The sequence below is a fragment of the Ursus americanus genome, chromosome 17 (genome assembly GCF_024610735.1).
Source record: "Ursus americanus isolate L20-20 chromosome 17, mUrsAme1.1.p, whole genome shotgun sequence".
Lineage (NCBI taxonomy): Eukaryota > Metazoa > Chordata > Mammalia > Carnivora > Ursidae > Ursus > Ursus americanus.
In genome coordinates this window covers 46716499-46722983 of record NC_142143.1, presented here as the reverse complement: position 1 = coordinate 46722983, position 6485 = coordinate 46716499, and the positions used below count along the sequence as shown (strand labels likewise).

The 6485-nt window shown below is 37.5% G+C and overlaps 1 pseudogene; it reads right to left on the bottom strand.

Moving 5' to 3' along the window:
- Positions 1-2491: 2491 nt before the first annotated feature.
- Positions 2492-6485, bottom strand: part of LOC148108676 (large ribosomal subunit protein eL8-like) — a 37761-nt pseudogene continuing 33767 nt past the window's right edge.

Sequence of the window (6485 nt, the reverse complement as noted above, 5' to 3'; positions counted from 1 at the left end):
GTTTATTGCTGCATATTTTACTGGAGAAGTAAGGTCACTGTCCATTTCGTGGAGGCCCTTTTTCTGCCCAGGGGCCGTAAGTCCTCTTCAAGTTTCTGCACACCTGTTCGGGGCCTTCCCTGATTAGAAGTAGAAATGGGAAGAGGCCGCCATCTTTTCAATTCTTATAGGCAGATGGGTAAATCAGGGAGTTGGCACTACAGCCCTATTTTCATCAATTTGTAGGAAAGAAAGTATATATTAAACACCAGTTTTTGAGGACCTCACTTGTTTATGAGAAGCTATTCCACTTTAGGCATTACAGGGTTTTTGCTTAAATTAATAAAGTAATACTTTGACTTTCATCCTAGTATGATCCTTGAGTGTATATTCCCCTATTTAGAACCCTGAAGGATGGGAGGAAATGGTTAATAATATCACTTTATTACAAATAAAAAGAACTAAATTTGGAGTCACATTTTTAAAATTAACAATTATGTTGTATGGCTATGTATCATAATAGAACATTTTAAAAGTAAATATATTCCTGAAACAGTTGCTATTCTGCTTTTTTCCCCTAAGTTGAATTTGGGGGGGGAGGGGTGGTACACCGGTTAAAGATTTGGGTTTGGCGGGTTCTATTATTGGAGGTTTCATTGTAACAAGTTTTAAATGCAATAAACTGGGATCTTGCTTTCCTGATAGAATAGGGCATGGGTATGCTTTCCTAAACATAGAATTCTACTTTTGAAGATGTGATCACTGCAGTCTGAAGTCAGAAAATGAGACCAGCAGATCGTCCTTGGGCCATCCTGGGGTCTGTCAGTAAACTGAAAGTAACTGAACGAAGAGAGGAATCTCCAAGAGAGGCCAGGGGAGTGCCACCAGCCCACCACTACAGAGAATTTCAGAGCTAAGCCACTCACCGAAAAAAAAAGCTCAACCACAGGGCGGATGTGCTGCTTTTCACACCCAAGTCATTTATTTGAAAAGCAAAGGCAGTAAATTCTTGAAGCCTTCACTATGTTAGGATTACTCCAGAAGAAAAGAGAAGTTAAAGAAACGCTGAGCTTCCCCTTCCAGTGTCTTCCTTGCTTATTTGTTTCTCTCAGGCAGACTCTTTAAACCTTATTTCCTTATTTTGCAACAGGAGTCTATAAAGTTAAGACAATTGTTTTTAGCCTTTACAAGTATGCATTTAATTGTGTTCACTGTTATCTCTACTGTATAAAACATGAAGAACTCCATGGTACATGAGAGCAAGTTCCACATGAACCAATGAGTAATAAGAGAGTCTAAAAAGAATTAGGCTACCCTTCAAAAAGCCAAAGTAGTATCATCAATTAAGGGCCCCAAAAAGCTAATTTTAAGTGAAAAAAAAAGAGGGGGGATAGTCAAGTGTTCTTTGGTATGCCGGTGCCATCAGGTTTTTACTGTGCCTCCTACCTCATTGCCTAAGAATTACTATGAAAAATCTTTAAGGTCACCCCAAACCTGCATCTTGTTTAGCAAGAGCAGAAGTTTGCTCAATTATTTACCCAATTTGGGTAAGGCTTAAAACCTACTCAAAATATTTCTGTTGAAAGCATACTCAAATGAGAAGGCATTGGAAAAAGTTGTCCAGACAGGCTGTTCACCTATCTAGCAAACTATCACTGGACAGTTTTAGCACCATTCAACTCCTCCTGCAACCACACTGATGGGAATGGAAATTCTATACATTCAGTTAAATGATTTGCATACTGGAGCAGTAAGCAAATACTGGAACAGAGGCCCCGAGCTTAGGTCTCTTGCATTTCCCACAGTCTTCTCTGAACCCATCTCACTTATTGTCATTACCACACAGCATACTGCTTACTCATGCAGGTCTGTACTATTTGGGTCCCCAAGCAGATTGGAAGCTCCATACATGATGGGGAACATTGTTATAGCTACCATGTATCTCCCACAATTCCTTTACAGAAGTGCCTATGCTTGCAAGCATTTATTCATCCATTTATTCAACTAATGTGTATTAGGAGCCTACTGTGTGTCAGAATCCATTCCACACACAGGTTGAGCATATGGACTGTACAACCTCTCTACTCTTGTAGGGCTTAAATTTGAATGAGATGAGACAGTAAATAAACAAGAAAAACACAAGAGGTGACAAATATGATAGAATTAAAAGAGGGTAATGAAAGAGGAACTGAGCGACTATATTGAATTAGGTGGTCAGAGACCTCTGAGAAGGTGATATCTAGATGTGGACCTGTTGAGCTGGGTTGGCATGTACAAAGGAACCAGCAGAGGCCCTGCGTGGCCAAGGCATACTGAGAGAGGAATATGATATGAGAAGAGGCGGGAGAACAGCAGGGAAGACTTCTCAGGGTTGGGGAACACACGGTTGGCATGTGGATTTTATTCTAAATGCAGCACAGGGTTTTACCCAGGAAAATTACGTGATCTGATTTACTTTTCTTTTAAGAGAACTTATTATTTTTATGTACAGAAAATACAAAACAGCATATACTTAGCCCAGTTTGGTAGCCAGTTCTTTAGCCTTTGTCTTTTCCAACTTGGCAATACAAGCCATGGACTTTTCCTCCCCAGTGACTGCAGATGTCATTATATCCATCATTATAACTGGTCCTGATAGCTTCCCCTGCTTAGCCAGAGCTCCTTTTTCTTCTGAGTTCACCTGTGTGAAGGCAATAGTAGTGCAAGCCTTCCTGTGGACTAGACACCCCAGCCTGGCCTTTCCCTTGGTAATGGAGTAGGGAACTCCCATTCAATGAAATGGGGCAAGCAGGCAGACAACCAGCTCAATGGGATCTACAGCATGTGCAGTCACTACCAGCTGAGCTTTCTTGGTTTCCACCATGGTGGTGACGGTTATTAACCCCAGCCCAAAGGACAGGCGGCCTCTGAGGGAGGGACATCCCTTTGCCAGCAGCTTTCTTTTCAGTCCGGGCCAACAATCTCTGCTTCTTCTCTTGCCTTGTCCCTCATCTGTATTTGTGGGCCAGCTTAAGCAGCTGAATAGCTGTATAGCGTCTAAGGCCTGGGTAAGCTGGTTAATCACGGGAGGCACTTTTATTTTATTTCAATTTTTTTACTTAAATTCTAGTTAGTTAACAAATATGGCAAAATTGGTTTCAGATGTAGAATTTAGTAATTCATCACTTACATATAACAACCAGTGTTCATCACACCAAGAGCCCATCACCCATTTAGACATTTATAGAGAATAAGCCCTCTATCACTGCAGATGATGTAGCGGGGCTATTTGATAAAGTGGGTGAGGTCCCTTTTGGGCTGGATGTCCTGTCTGATGCCAGAATTCTTGGGCCTTTTCTCAAACAGGAGACTGACCACCTTCTTGGTCTCCTGCTTCTTCACAACAAAAGGAGCCAGGGCTACCTTCTTTCCTTTGGCATCTTCGATGGCTGGAGAAAAGAGCTGATTTACATTTTTAAAAGACTGCTCTAGCTATTATGTGAAAGGGAAAGCAAAAAGTGAAATACAGAGAGTAGTTAGATTATTGTAATAATGGAACAGGACATGGGTATACATGTAATAGTCTTTAAGAAAGATTATGTTCCTTGGATGAAGGGAGCATTAACAGAGATGGAGAAATACAGATTGAAGAGAAGTTTTAAGGGTATCATCAAGATGATTTTCTGATGAATCAGGCATGGGGGAATGATGAAAGAAGGAAATCAAGGATTACTCAGATTTGTGGCTTAAGCAAATGAATAAATGATGATGTCTTTTACTGATGGATGAGGAATAGGTGTGTAGGAATTGAGGGTGGAGGGGGAATCTGGAGTTTTCTTTAGTTTGAGATGCTAACTAAAGATGTCCAAGATGAAAATTCAACCTAGCAGTTGAATACAGAATTCTTGAAAAAGGTCAAAGTGAAGTTATATGTCTGGGACTCAGCCGAATCATGGTATCTGGATGAGATCATACGTAATGATTAAGTAGAGAAGCAAGAGGGACCTGTTTAAAGGCTGAAGTCCCTTCTTGTTTACTCTGATGAGCAGGTTAAACAAGTAAGAGAGCAAGGCAATGGGTTTTCATAACATCTATATTAAAAGGTAGAGTATGAGTATCAGATTCCCTTCTCATTTTAACAGAAAAGGACACTGATTAATAAGTAGTTGTTTGCTATCTTCATCAAGACATTCAACATAAGAAACTCTGCTCAAAGTCACTGAGTATTAGAAGAATGAAATTGTATATTCACTAGATTTCTGTTTCATTAAATATATGCATATGTTTCTCATAATTCACAAACTGGTCTGTGAATGATCACATTATTAAATAGAAAACTGAAATGACATCTGCCTAAAAAAAACTAATTCTGTAATTGTCTTGACTTATGAAATGCCATATTAAAAAAGTTCACTGGAATCTTAGTGTGGTTCCTTCAAATAAATTCTATTTGTACTAAGTATAAAAAAGTCAAGGAAGGCTTGAAAGGGTGGGATAATGGAGTCGTTTCCTAGGTGAGAAAGTAAAATGCTTCTTTTTTTTAAAAGCTTATTTTCTGACTGCATAATATAACATATTGTGATTATTAAAAAAACAAATATAAAACTAAAGCCCACCCTCACAACACTCCTCAACCTCAGGCCTATCACTAGAAGTAATCATTTGACCACTTTTGTGTGAATTCCTTGAGTCTCTTGCTTGCATGTGTGTTAAAAGGGGATCTTGCTGCCCTGCCAAGATCCCCTTTTCTGCTGCTGCTGGAGCTGATAGTACTTCCCCTTTCTGTGGAGAATTGCTGTGGCCAAACAGATGCTGTGACTACTCCCCATATCCCTTGGGATGGCGGCAGGCCACATTTGGTCAATAAGAGACAGAGGGATATAAATCCCTGCAAAATCAGACAGCTGGTCTCTGCTCAGGACCACAGTCACTTTCTCCCTGTGTCCTACCCTGCTTCTCTCACTCCACTTCTGGGAGCACTTTCTCCATGAATTACTTGAAGAAGAATCACCATCTCAGACTCTGCTGCTACAGCTAAGATAGTGTACGTCTATGTAACCGTACATGTGCATGAGAGCAAGTTTTACATAACGTTAACATAATGTGCTTATCATTAGTTTTCTTAAGCAACAGTTTTCTTGAAAAGCTGTTGTATCGATATGCATAGATTTATTCCATTGTTTTTTAACTCTATTAGATTACATTGTGAAAAAAAATAGATAACTTATCAAAAACTTAAAAAATGTTCCAATGTGGTAAGTGAATGTCATCATTCTCGGTTACATTTCCTTGATTACCAGAAGTAGAGTCATCTTATATGTTTATGGTCCACTTGTAACTCCTCCTCTGTGAATTATTTCATATTCTTTCAGTTGGATTGTCTTTTCCTTATATATTATCATTGGCTCTTTATAAATTCTGAATATTGTTCATTTGTTTATGGTGTATTGAAAATACTTTTTCTACCTATCATTGTTTCTTATGGGGTTTTCTGGTGTGGTCTTTTGTATTATTCAGAAGTTTGGTAATGTACTAAAAATTATATTTTATTCTTAATGAATTTACATATTTAAGAGGACCACTCTACCACAAAGTCATAAACATATCTTCCTATATTTTCTTTTAATATTTTATAATTTTCAGCATTATTTAATTCACCTGGATTTTTTTAATGAATGGAATTAGGTGTTGATATAATTTTATTGTATTTTCTAAAATCGATAGTCAACTGTCCTATATATACACAGGCTCATTACTGGACTCTGAATCCTGTTCTATTGATCTTTTGGGGTTTTTTCCTACTTAAATACCATACTATTTTTATTACCATAGATTCACTATATATTTTGATTGCTGTTAGGGTATAATCTCCTTTTCTTGTTCTCATTTTGCTTGTTTTTAAATTTCCTTGGTGATTTTTGGGCATTTATGTTTCCATATTGAATTCACCATGTCATTGGGGTAGAAGTGATACCTTTTCCCATGCTCAGACGTTGTATATATTTTTTAATACATCAGGTCTTCCTCAATAAATTTTATTAGTTTTTCCATAAATATCTTGCATATTTCTTTATTGGGTTTATTCCTAGATATTTTGTATTTTTTTTTGGTAATTATAAATATTCTTCCTAATACATTTTTAATTGGTCATTGCTGGAATTTTAAAAAGCTGGTGATTTTTATATGTTGCTCCATACTCCTTTTTAATCTCTCCAGTTTGTTCTAATAATGTTTTCATTGGTTCCCTAGGAGTTTCTATATACACTATCAAACATATTATCTAAATAATAATGTCTTGTATCTTTCTTGGTAACAATGATGTCTCTTACCTATTTTTACATTGGTATGACATTACATAGGTCCTCTAGTACAATATTAACCAGTAACTATGATGCCAGGTATCTTGAGTTTGTTTCTCACTATAATATAGATGAGTTGAATGTGGTGTCCTTAAGCTTATGATAATTGTAGAGTTTTAGCGTACTAAGAATTTTTTTCTGTTTCTAGTTTGCTAAGAAGTTTTTACT